Source organism: Asterias rubens, chromosome 19, assembly GCF_902459465.1.
Source record: "Asterias rubens chromosome 19, eAstRub1.3, whole genome shotgun sequence".
NCBI lineage: Eukaryota > Metazoa > Echinodermata > Asteroidea > Forcipulatida > Asteriidae > Asterias > Asterias rubens.
The window spans coordinates 252,331-266,704 of NC_047080.1; positions in this window are offsets into that span (position 1 = coordinate 252,331).

Sequence of the window (14,374 nt, forward strand, 5' to 3'; positions counted from 1 at the left end):
CAAGAGAGTGGATTAATTAGAGTGTCTTCCTGGCAAACAGGGTGTCGGCTAGAACAGGAAATTACGACCGAGTCGGGTTAGTCTCGGAGCGACAGTCCAGGTTTACCCCTGGAAGTCACGTCATGGCGCTGTAGGGACACACAGAGCAGGCAAAACTGCCGCCCACTGTTGGAGAATAAAACAAGAAGACAAAACAGGAGAGTTTGTGTGGCGTGCAAAGAGAGGGCTTCTCTCTGTTTGATGTTGGTAATGTTGACATTCGTCACTCTGCTTCGCCCGTTTTGCGTTCCGTTTCTCATTCTACCCGTTTCGGGTTGTTTACGATATAGTTGCTGTGGAGACTTGTAGAATAGCACAACCCAATTCCAGTCTTTTATTCATCGTGTCTTTTGTGAAGGAATCATGCATGTTTATAATGGCCTTTTGTAAACATCACTTTAAGGAAAAGGAGTAATTGTCTCATAACGTGTCATGTTTTTACATCAGCTCCTTTCTACAGGTATAGTTTCCTCTAACCCAGAAAACTGACGGTTCGTTAATTTTCTTCAAAGTTCTGCACTGGCCTTCAATCAATAATGTTTTGTAGGAAGTAACTGAAGTGGTTAGACCGCAGGACTTGCAATTACAAGGTTGTGGGTTTGAATCCTTCCAAGCTAACTGTGATAGAATAAGTATTGTTGTCTAGTTAACACCGTAGACCAACGTTTGTATGAGATAAATTGGCTGTTGTCAGCTTGAGTGTTTACATCCCCTTGTGTGAGCTTTACCGAGTTCCCTTGAAGGGAAGATAATCTTAAACAAACAGATAAGCACCCAACAACAAAAACCAAAAAACAAACAAACAAACAAGCAAACAAACAAACAAACAAACAAACAAACAAACAAACAAACAAACACACACACAAACAAACAAACAAACAAACAAACAAACAAGCCAGTAATACTTGCTTCTTTTTTCGATATGTTAGATCTCTTAATTCACCATAAACTGTCTTCTCTTACAATCAACATTAAGGCTTTTTTTGTCAATCAAGTTCAACCTGTAAATTTAGTTAAGCAGGGTCCCTATTCAAATGTTTTTAAATCTCCCTAAAGGAATCACATTAACAAGTTACCTATAGTGCATCTTAAACAACACAAACCCTAAAAGCAGGCAATTCAACTTCCTTAGCGACCTATTAGTAAAGGTGTCTAGTATTTGCCTTGTGGTCTAAGCCCATTTTAAGCTCGATTTGGCTGGAGTCACTTGTACCATCACAGAGAGCAGAGTGGTTTAAAAGCCCCCCTCACTACATTACGGCCAGCCATGTTTTACTCAAAGGCCCTTTGCATGCCTGACTTGCTAGTGCTAGCCCTGGGACATCACTTCATTATGGAGCCAATTTGTCTGCATATGTTTTAGACTGGGAGGCAAGAGAGGAATTTCAGATGAAGACTGAGTGAAACGGAGGATGAGAGAGGCAGGCAGTGTGACAAACAAAGGGATGCAACTAGAATGAATAGCTAATTAATAATGAGAACAATTGAGATACACACAGATAGACAACAGGGCTACAAACATTTTGATAGCAATGTATAGTTTGACAAACAAAAGGACGGCAACTAAAATGATACTAGTTAATTAATAAATAGAACAATACACAGACACACAAGCATGCAGGGCTATAGACAATAGACAGGGCTATAGACAACAATGACAAAAAGGATAACATGTAATTAATACAGAGAACAATTGATGTACACAGACAGGCAAACATTTGGCAACAGGCTATAGATAGATAGTGTGACAATGGACAAACAAAGGGATGGCAACTAGAATGATAAGGTGATGAGATGGAGACTAAGACACATAGATAGACAAACAGTGTGACCAACATAGAGACAACTTCATTCAGCAACTACGTTTAGAGATAAATAATAGGACAAAGAAAGGGATGATGTGCGGGATTCAGGATAGATGGTAGGACAAACAGAGGGGTGGCAAGTAGACAGATTATAGCATATAAACCAAGAGGTTGGATGCTGACAGGGACACACAAACTGACAAATGAAGGGATGTTAATAAGTTTGAGAAAAGAAACAGATAGACAGAGTGAGACGAACAAACCACTAAGAGCTGTCTTTGCTTTATGAACAAACTAAAGGGTTACTGTTTTGTAGTGGAGACGACCAATCAGAACAGTTTTGTGACTGATTTAGACAATCTAATTGTGGAATGAACTGACGAGGGCGATCCGACGTGCTAATGCTATGGACATTATTTAAAAGCTCTTTGAAAACCCACATTTATTATAAGAATAACTTTCTTATCAGCAAATATTGCAATTATTGTTAATCAATTTATCTGTATTTGGATTGTAATAGTACATCCCTTTGTGATGTGTATGTGACATGAAACCGTATTTTAAATATTAAATATTAATATTATTAGACAGACAGATAAACAGACAAGGAACGAGGAATGCCAAACAGATTGTTAAAAGTTTAGAGAGAAAAAAGGTAAAACTAATTATAGACTGCAAATAGATGAAAGTATTTCAGTTTTTTTTTCTCTTCAATTTTATGTATACAAGTTACAAACTTTCATTTAAATAAGTCATCACTTTAAAACCAATTTAGAATGTTTTCACGCCCTACAATAATCCGCGGAACTAAAAAGCTGAGCAACTTCTTTGACACCTTTTGTCTTGAGCCAGATATTGAGTATGCAGGCTTATACAAGTGCGGTATATCACCTGGCGCCGTTACTCGTACCTTATTTTCCTAAAACGTCATTCGGTTATTTTTTCACAATGTGTCTTTCAGTTTCAGGTATATATTCAAACCCATCCATTAGTACAATCAAGACAAAATTAGCTTGCAATTTATAGAGAAGTGCTTTGTAGTTTGTAGCACATCCAACTCACACATCACACACTCGCCAGAGATAGAAAAGGCAGTCACCCTCCGGGCATTGAGAGGTCTCGCAGATTGTTTTCACGTGGAATTGTATCAGAATTGTCCAAGTCGGCAATCTTAAAAGGGACAGCGCACATAAGGAATCGACGAATAATGCTAACCTCCCAAGACAGTCCAAATACGTCCCTACGGGGTCCCGGCTCAGGAATAATGGTTGCCCAGGGCAGGACTAAATCAGAAGCATTTTGCCGTAAATTTGCGCTTTTCGGTGGCGATAACCGTCTGCCTAATATTGACTGGTTTGTAGGGCAGATGTCAGTGTTGGTTATGCCGTTAAAGACTATTAGATCTATTGGATCTAGAAGAGATTCTACTCTGCTGGTTGCTTTGTCAAGCATTCATATTGGATTTAGAGGCAGTTTTAATTTGCCTTACAGTATCAAACCCAAATGGCATAATCTACTATTAGTTTGTTGCAGATTTACTGACTTAAAGGGTGTAAAATGATAGAATAAAGAATGTGGAATTTCAAATGATCATCCAGGGGTCACTAAGGGATACTTTGAAGTTACTTTGAAGTGAAATGGTTCTCTAAATGTTATTAAAGCTGCCGTATAGGCGAAAGAATTGTTCGGAATGCTTTTATATAGTTATAAGAGTGATTACCAAAGGTGTATCTTTGGACCCTTTAAGCCCCGTGTTTTATTTTATATCTATTTTGAGAGAAAAACAAACGAAACCAATTTCTCTTTTTCCCCAAGTACCATCATGCCTTACAATTTCAAAACGATTCCAACTTCAATGGTGTAATTTGTTTTCCCATTTTGGAAAAACAATATCCCATTTTTCCCAAGCCATCATTGCAAATCAGGGATGACTGTGTGATGACGGACTATCATATGAATACTGTGACACCTCTTAAATCTCCCCATAGAAGAGACCCACCGGTGAAAGACCGCAGTATTAAGATGGGACATGCGAAGAAACTGAATCCACTGTTCAAACAGATTTACGGCGGCCCTTCCCAAGGATATTGAACGTTTTGGCAATAGATCATTCTCGTATAAGTTCCTGTTTTATTTATGCCCGTCACGTCTTTATTGTCTACGCAAATAGCTGAGGGAAGAAACAACAGTGTGGACTGTGAATACTATATTTGCCAAAACACAATTCTTACGTTACTAGCATTACGTTTTTAGACTCGTAGAACCAAAGTGAATTTCACTATATTTGTTTATGTCATGAGTGACAATAAGGCTAAGTTTATACAATTATTTGAGTGAAGACTTTGTGAGAAAATGTGTCGTTGTCCACGAAACTATAGTCAGGAAGTAACACCAATTTTGTTTTACATATAGTACAGGATTGGTACCCCCAAACAATAAAATGGCTCACTGATTGTCGTTCGCTACTATTCCACCAAGGAAACAATGTTTGCTGAAATACCATTACAGTTTGGAAAAGTTGCATTTTGAAGGCCCCAAAAAATGCAGCAGAAATGAGCACTCATATAAACATATTATAGTATTTATATATGTTTCACTTAAATGGAGACCTTGCCTGAAATGGAGGACATTTTTCACGGGCTAGTTGTGTGGATTGTTCATTGAATGAAAATGAGAGGATGGAAATGGAGATATTCTTTCTAAAACTAATGATGTAATGCAGTTATTAAAAACCTACACGATTACTTGTATCTGTAAATCTACCTTGTGTTGTTTTGTCGGTTATAGTGTTTGTCCTTAGAGACAAACTGAAACTTCTTAATTATTTGTTTCAAGATGTAATGACTTCATTGCAATAGCCTCGTAAAATTGTGAAAGGTTCAGTAGTTCATAAGATGATTTCAATCGACATGTATTTTTCACAAGGGATGTCTACCAGTCTAACATACATTGTAAGAACAGTAAATCCAATACACCGTAAATGTAATTAATATAGAGTTATGTTAACTCTACAATGGCAGCATGGACCCCCACACAATCTCCTCAAAAACACAAGAGGAATAAATCTGGGGAAAATCTGACTCATTTCAGTCCCAGATAAATAGAAAATGAAAAGAGAATTATAATCACTACTGCATCTTTTTGTTACTGGATTGATAGCGATCTATGTTCAACTGCCTACTATTGAGTCATATAGGCGCTGTTTCATTCACGTGCAAGCCAATTGCCATTCATACCAATATATGGTTATTGTGTCATGAGCCGGCGGGGTTAGTGGTGTATATGTCATTTTTGGCCCAGCTTTTGTTACAGTTCTTGGACTGCACCACCATTCTGTAGCCCTAGGAACCTGGGTAAACACTGCTCTATTGCCTGCCCATGTTTACTCAGTCGCTCGCCAAAAGGACAAGAAAGTAGAAAATGCCTGTGGTCCATTTCCATGGTAACTGCATCTCTTTGTTTCTTGAATGAGCGGTGATCGGGATTTGTTCTCTCTTTCTCTCTCCTGTTTCAATGGAACACTGTAAACGCAATACCAAAGTAGAAGAGATGTCTTGAAACGCAATACTGAACTCTCAATAGAGCGGATGCTATGACATGTCATTAGAAAAATCTTTCCCCTTTTTATGTAAGTTGATAATCTTATAACGTATGGAGTGTAGGGAGTGGCTCTCCTAGTGTTCCCGAACTGAATGCACATGTTGGGGAGGAATCATGGGTTGGTTTCTTCAATTCAATGGGTTCTATGGGTTGGGAGGGTGAATTAGTCTCAAGAGATCATCAGGAGGCGATAAGTTCATTGGTCATCAATGGAGTGGAAACTTTATCAGATTTCATTCAAACTGCATGGGGATTATTAAAAATCACTACCAAATTAACCTTGCCTGCTACTTCAGTCGTATTACCTATATTATGTTTGGACATGTTTACCCAATGGATGTGTTCTTAGTAAAAGAAGATAGTGCAAGAGTCAAAATATGTTCAAAACCAACGAACAATACAAAAATAGTCTGAGCCCTGTTGTATGATATGCATTGAACACATACGTGCACACAGGGAACATGTCCAAGCTTGTCTACCACTTTGGTCGTATCGCTTTTTGCCAATGGAATTTTCGGTAAATGGGGATAGTGCAACAGTCGTGATTCGGTTTTGTTTTTCAAAATCAACGAACAATACAAAAATAGGCTGAGCCCTGTTGTATGATAATCATTGTACGCCACCGCAGTGTACACAGGGAACACGACCAAGCTATCATATCATATAATACCTAACTCCATGAATACATGCAATATATGATGCACTAATTAGTGTGTCATTATACTGTCTCACTCCACATGTATACCCAGCACATACCTTTGATTGATAAATATTCATCCACTACATTGAACAGCAACAGCCTTGGACCTATAGAGCCAAGCACTATCTTTCCCCCCTTAACCACATCATACGCTTGAACAATTACTTGATTCTCTCTACAAGGTCTCTTTTATTTACCAGCGCTTTTGGAAACGGTTAGGAATTGTCATGCATGAGATGTCTCGGCCTCAGTAGAAAAAGGAAGAGTTTGGATTTTATGGAAAGAGATGATCATGAAGCATTTCTGCATTAGGTAGGGAAAGCCTAGAGCTTTCAAAATATTCATCCTTGAATGTCTCTAAAACCTGAGATTCCCAGTAAAAATAAAAGCTCAATATTTGCATTTTGGAGAACCGATGTTCTTCTCTGATTTAATTCCAGACAGACAGTATAAATAAAAAGCACAGTTTGCATTTTTCAGAGCTGAAATAGTCTCAGATATAATATGAGACCGCATTAAAAAACAATGGCACAATTTGTATTTTTGTGAATTGTTGTTCTTTTCGGATATTAGAGACAAAATACAGTGAAAAAAATAAGAGCACAGTTTGTATTTTGGTGAGTCGTTGTTCTTTTCTGATAAAATTAAGTGTAGGTTGCTGTTGGATTATATCTCCTCATGTTACAAATTGATTAAAAGATTTGATTGGTTTTATGGCACCAATGTCAATTGAAAGCACTTTTGACTTTCTCACGCTCCGGTCATGGGCAAGTTGGTGCCAGGCAAGCCAGGCGTTAAATTGAAGGATGACACTTCGTCTATTGAATGTGTGGTATTAAAAACACATGCGTCTTGTCAGTTGCAAATTTAGGTGTTTTTTAAAAGAAACATTGGAACCTAGTTGGATTCCTGTTTCTATCAGGGATTAGTGTGCCATAGCTCCTGTGCTTAAATCTGACCTTCACTAAATTGCTTGATCCATGTTGTTGACCACTCTGCATATTTTCTTCTAATTGAACAAGATTGTTTTTGTACAAATTGTAGTTGACATCAAATTGATCATAGTGGAGACGATTTAATCAAGATCGGCTTTGTATAAAGGGCACGTATCGTACTTTAAATTCGAATAAGTCTGAACGTAGTGCAGTCAGAAATTTAATTTCTTGGAACTCCTCTCTTGGCACTCGCATGAAATGATTTTAAAGTTGTTTTTTAAAAACATGATCTTTCCATCAAGGGAACTCGGCAAACTCCCACAAGGAGATATAAACACCAAGCTGGCAACATCCAATCTCTCCAAACATAGATTGTGAATCGCATCAAAACCATAATTTTGCAGAATAATGTCAATAAATTTGTTACACACTAAAACTCTACCCTTTCCAAAACAACGTTCCTCTCTTCATTGTGTCCTTTTCCCGTTTCCCAGGACTCTCATGACTCTGTTATTATTTAACATGAGCCAGCACTGCGTCCAGGATGTGAATCTTGAGTTTAATCAAAACCAACCCAGTGACTTCTACTACAGTTAAAGTCTTCCTCATTTCAATGGCCAGTCTTCCAATCTCTTTCCCCACATTGCATTTGTGCTCTACAACCAAAGGGGTGACTACAATTGTTAGCTATTGTAACAAGATACCATTGAGCTTCAATCATCCACTTTAGTTTTATTGACGGAACAAAAAAAGAGGTTAGATTATTTGCTCAGATATTTTTTCCGGGTGAGATTTTTTCTTTTTTTTGGTTTAGGGTTGTTGGGAAAGGGGGGGGGGGGGTAGGAGGAGGGATGGTGATTTGGTCGTGTGTGCTTGCTTGCTGAGTGCCAGTGTATTGGACATGGAGTTGGGAGAGATGAGAGGGCCTTCTATTGTTGCTTTTGTCCCACACCCTCACCCCGCTACTGTTTATGTGGCCCTGGTCTGTTGACACAGTCAACACAAGCTCTGCAAATACCTTACTGCCGTCCGTCCATTCAAAGCAGCACGCGGACGGCTTATGTGCTGCCCCGAACAATATTGGCACAATACAGGCCCATAATCTTGTTTCAATATTAGCATTTCACTCTATTCTCTCCGTCGCACTCGCCATACCCACTGTCTTCCTGTTCGTTTCTTGCCTCGTCTCTCCCTGTTTCTATTTTTTGATTCTCCCTTTATCCCCTCCCTCCACCACAGCAGAAAAACGTATGCTTTTCATTGAAGTGCTTTGTGTTTTCAATGATGAATCGGTATTATTTTTTGGCTCGGTGTAAATGAACATTAAAATTCACACGTGGAGGAGAAGGAAAAAAACCTCTGTTTTGTTTGTTTTACCTCCCAGTTATTTCTACATTACACTCGCGCCTTCTCCGTCAATTGTTGGGGTTGTATTATTTTGTGTCAAATATTGCATATTTTTTTCAGCAACTACATTGTTGTGTTTGTTTGTTTGTTTGTTTGTGTTTTGTTTCTCATCAACCAACTGTCCCTCCCTCCTCATATAACCTCTTCACTTCTGTTAATGGAAATATCCATGTATGGAACACTCTCACAAACTCACGCAGTCATCTGTTTGGGCCAAGTGGTCGTATCGACCACAAAATGGCCTACAATCTTATGTCATTAGGGCGGCACCACATTTCCCAACAGTAGCGTGCCATGCACACGGTCTGTGTTTCGTAAAACATTCTGACTTTGTCTTCCTCAACAGTTGCATTATGTCTGTTATATATATGTTTTTATTACTGAATCTAATTGAAGTTTGTGCTCTCCAGCTCACTTTCCTCCTAACTCTCACTCTTTCTTAACTTCTTGCCGTCTTTGTTTCTTTGCTTTGCATCACTCTCTCCCGCATCCCACATCCTCTTCCTTTACCCAGTCTCCTTCCTCCGACTTGTCATGAAAACAAATCACACCATTACCAGCACAAGAGAGCAGAAAGACCTCCCTTCAAAATAAATGACATTTTATTGGCAAGCATGCTCCTTAATGACCCATGTCCACAACTTTACAAAAGCACCGTGACTGGGCATCCATCAAGTAACTTCCCTTCCCTTGACAAGAGACAGGAACCCCAAAGAAATGAAGTAACTGTGGCCGTTGGCAACGATCCCGTCCCTCCTTCCAATTTTCAGACCCACGCCTTATTGTCCACACACTACTTAACCAGTCATGTTGTCATTAGCACCACCACAAAGGCAATCTTCAGGAGGCCAATTTTGATGCACTTTTTTTTTTCAGTGAGGTAAATTTTGTTTTTACCTCAACTGAGGTCCATCCATCAGTGGATTAGACATGGCGGCTACACTGCCCCTGCTGAAAATTGGTGCTTCATTTGTTCATTATACCTTAAGTGACACAGATGACGAAAAGAGGTGAAAACTCAATTTGGAGGCTTAAGTATTGGTTTTTTTTAAACGTGTTGAAAAAGAGCTTTTGAATATGAAAGTAATCATAATACTTGAGGGCATTAGTGTCAATTGAAAAGACAGACATGAAGTGGTGATCGTATTACTACTCTCTATATGAAGCCTGATGTGGCTTATTCGCTCTGTGCTTTGGAATACATCGTGTAATTGTCTGTAGTTGTAGCCAGACGCAACTGGCATAGAGACAAATCTTGAGTATACAGTTTCCGAAGAAACTGGTTGCAAAATTGAGACAAACTCTTTTTCGTTCATATGAACACTCGCATGGTATTTGAATATAGCTTCATTGCCGTCAAATTGTCATGACTCACGGTCGTGAAAATAAAAACAAGGCCAACTCAAGAGTGGCCCAATTTCAGAGAGTTGCTTTAAGAAGAAACTTGACCAAGAATGCCACCATTTGTTGTCAGTTAGTTAAAAAGCAGTTTATCAGTACTTTTTGCGATTTCAGTATTGTAATAAGATACTTAAAGTAATTTTGTTTGGCGACTTACAGTTGTAAAACAAGATATAACAAATTAAAAATACTAATATTGAAGTAAAAGTGTTAATAATTAGTAGTGCCGGCTGAGCTTTGCGTTTTGAAGCTAAAAAGCGTCACAATTTTTTTTGGTATAGGTTTGTCAAAATTCTGTATACATGTTTTTGAAAAAGTCTGTCTCACCTTTATCGTTATACATGTAAGACCTTAGCATCGAATGAGACATAGCCTAATAGAAATGATTATGTGTTATAGTCATGTGGAGAAAACACATTGCAAAAGTTTGACATAAAATATATGAATTATCATTTCTGTTGCGAGACACAATGCTATACCCCATCTCTCTATTCTGCCCAGCATGCCTGCAGTCTTTCCATTGTCATTACCCCACATATGGTCATCCTCACAACGATCACATTTCAAAAGCCCTTGCAAATATTTCAGACAAATCTGCATATTTTATGACTCAGCTGTCAACATGTGTCCCGAAATAATAGCTCGTTAAGCATGAATAGCCTAGTTACTCTTTCAGTTTACAGTCTATCATTCTCTCTCTTGCTGCTTTTGTTACATTATTCACTGTCTGGTTCTGGAGTTGTTCAGAAAGTGGCGTTTATTAAAAAACAAAAATCCCGCCGAAACCCCCCTGCAGTATGTCACCACTGCAGATCTTTCATAATGAGAGAGTCGTACACTTGTAATAATTCTTTCAGGTTCCATTAAGGCCTGTCTCTGTCATAAAGTGTCCGATGACCCAGTTTTTTCTCTCGCTGTCCCACATCCAGCAATTTAGAGGGTCGAGACGAAAGACAAAGGGACTCGGAAATTGGTGGAAAATGGAAAGATTTGTGGAAGGGTATGGCACACGGGCATCGATATTAAATTCAAGTGATATGAGAAATGGGTTCCAGTATCACATTGACATCTAACCCCCATCACCTTTCCAGCTTCCTCTGCAAATTTCAATGGATTTGATTTAATTATTAATATTTTATTGTTTTGCTCTATACCACTCGTTACTGTTTCCAGAGTCTCTGTGTGAATTGTTGTTCCCCCAGTCACACCAGATTGCATTCAACAGTTGATGACTGAACTTCTACGCCACAAAACTCATAGGCCTAGAATTTCTTCTTTGAGAGAGCAATTTTCATTTTGCAAAGGGCACTTCCATTGGAAATTTTGTTAAAGTCAATGGAGAATTTTAGATGGGGCACCAATGCCAAGACTAGTGTAACCGTTTCATTCGAAGCTGGTAATAAAAGGGCAAATTATAACATAAATAGAGCTTACTGTTAACAGTTTAAATGACATACCGCTAACCAAACTCAAATCCTGACCCTTACATAAAAATCAATATTTAAAAAACAAAGATGACATGGTATAATTTAACGTGACATTCATTAAACATTATTTCAAAATCATTTGTAATGTTCTGTCATTAGTTTCCATTCAAGAACAACTCTGATAACGAAACGTCAGGCCACTAACTAATTTGTTGCACTAGTTTCCATTTACCCAGACTTTAAAAACAACCGCTACCACCTGTGTAATTTGTTTCCTATTTTTTTCTGATTCTTATATTGTTTTCTTTTTAATTAGTGTCTCGCCGCATGACATCTCGTTCACACCATCTCAATAACATAACTCTATATGTGAAGATATATTTCATAAGAGTATTTTAATATCATAAAGTAATAAAATACACATATCTCTTAGTTTCCCCATAATTCATCGATAAATATTCCTCCATAATTGACATGAGTAAAATTAAAAACTTCTGTAAAATAAGGAATCAAAATGTGATATGGTTGACGAATTTGAACCCGCAATTAAAAAACTTGATGCACTTTCATAAACTTTGAGAGAAACCCTTCACTGTTCAAGCTTCATCACTGCAGGTGACCCATTGTTAAAAACAAATGTTCACTATTATCCAACTGTAATCCCCAAAACCACCTACCAAGAAATGGTCGAGAAGAAGGTAAGAAAGGACAGGGGAAATTGGTGAAACAGAAGATATATGCCACCCATTGGAAAGTATATTAGAAATGAAATGGCGCACAATATTAAGTTCATGCGATTTGAGAAATGGACCTACAATATTGCATTTGACATACAACCCCCTCACCTTTCTAGCGTACTCTACATATTTGATATTATTTTACTCTCCCTACTTTATATTGTTTTCTGAGTCCTGTATGCAAAGGAACCAATATAGTCACCTGAGATTCAAACACACGTCTTACCTTATTCTTGGACAGATTTCTGAACTGTATTGCACCAGCGAACTAAAAAACTTTGGTAAACATTATGTTTTGTTTTTACACCTTGCCACGTAATGTTCTAGCTTAAACATTTATTCTTTTGAAATGCAAAATATTTTAATCTTCACACTGAAACTTAACTTAGCGAGAAAAGCATTTCTCGCATGTTGTTTCAGAAATTCAGAACACAAATTTTCGATTGCACTTACATAATTCAGAGAAATTATAAAGACGCACAATTTAACTTGCTTCTTAGTTGTTATTATTTTGTACCGTTTATTAATGTCATTATAATTCACAGGGCTAGTTAGCTGGTGTTACAGCACAGGAACGTTGAATCCGGAGGTCGTTGGTTCAAATCTCGCTCTTGTCAATGTTTCTTTGTTCAACCCCAAATTACTTTTTAAAGACCATTTCATTTGTATTTTTTTTTTCATCAGAAAAAGGTGTACTCGAGTTTAAAAGGCTGCATTTCTTGCCTTGTTTTACACATCATCAACGTGGTATTGATGATCGCCAACAGCTTGCACCAGCTAGTTTTCTCACCGAGCATTTTGTAAGTACACACTGTGCACTCAATATTATTGTTCATTTGTATTGCACTCAATGTTATTTTACACATATAGTGTCTTGAGCTTCATCACGTGGTGAAGAATAATCAAGCATAAACACCAAGCAAAAAAAATGTCTGCATAATTTTCCATGAGATGAGTATTGTTTACAGATGAAGCAGTGTGGGTGAAAAGTTCCTTTCCCCTGCTGCCTTGCACTGCCTGCCGTCGGCACCTGGGCCAACCAAGTGGCAATGCTCCAGGCTGGAAATTAGTCGCCGCGCTCTGATTGGCTGCCCACCCTATCCCCATTGCTAAGATCCACCGCAGAGCTCCTCTTCCTGCTAATTTTTGTTCAGCCCCGCGCACTGAATCTTTGGAGTTTGATCAGCGAAGCGGAAGACAGGAAAAACAGCCCCCCAAGTATGGTTAGATCGCTTTGACGCAGTCGGACTAAAGGAGGTACAGATCCCTTGGTGGTAGAGAGGAGAGAGGTAGAGCTAGAGACTAGTACCGTAAACACAGTCGCGGAGGCCCTGCATGTGCACCACACGCAGCCTGTGTATGACCCAATTTTCTGGTCGAGCGAGCTCCTTCCCTCGTGTCATTGACGAGGAAGGTTTTGTCGGTGTGAACTTCGTGTTTTGCCCGAGGCCCTTTTATTGATCGTGTTTAATGTAGCAATAACAATAATAGGCATGCCTACATTAAAATCCCTCTAACCCCAAGGATAGACTACGAAAGGGGACCTTTAAGAAGAAGATAAAAATAATCCAGCTTATTTGGTTGATGTCGGTGATGGGCAATTTCCATTATTTAGAATGTGTTTATGTGTTGCCTTGTTAGGCTCATGAAGACAATTAGAACACTTGTTGGGTTTTATTACACGAGCATCTAGGTAGTACCATGGTACCATATTTCTTAAATATCGTCTATCCCTTAAGAGTGCCATGCTTTTTGAGGACTCGGACCCACCCTGCGAGGAAATGACCTGCGAAGTCAGCCAGATAGAATAAATTTATTGAGGTGCATGTCAAAACCAACCGGCAGTGTTTCATGGCCAATAAACTGCAATCAAGAGTTCATCATGGCCAACATTCTTATGAAGAAAGGATGGAATGAAGTTTAGCTTTAGAAGTGTTTCATTTCTAGTCGCTGTTCTCACATGAAATTCACCTTGACTGCACAAGGTTGTCTATTACTTGCTTCTTTCGTAGATAATAATAGCAATAGCAATAGGCCTACTACACCCCTTTTCCCATAGTGTCTACTACAATAATAAAAAGGTGAACATCTACAAGTGAAGCCGAGTTTTAAACATTTGAATACTTGATAAATGTAATTGGTTATTTTGTTTTCTGGGAGATTTATGTGGACACACTACGGAAACATGAATCAGTGTTTAAGAAAACATAAACAGCCTTTACAAAATATGTTGATATCAAATTAATATCTTTGTATCTTGTATAATAAGTCAAATTCTGCCGGAACATCCCATAGTTTTAACTCTCCCATTATCAGCAAACTA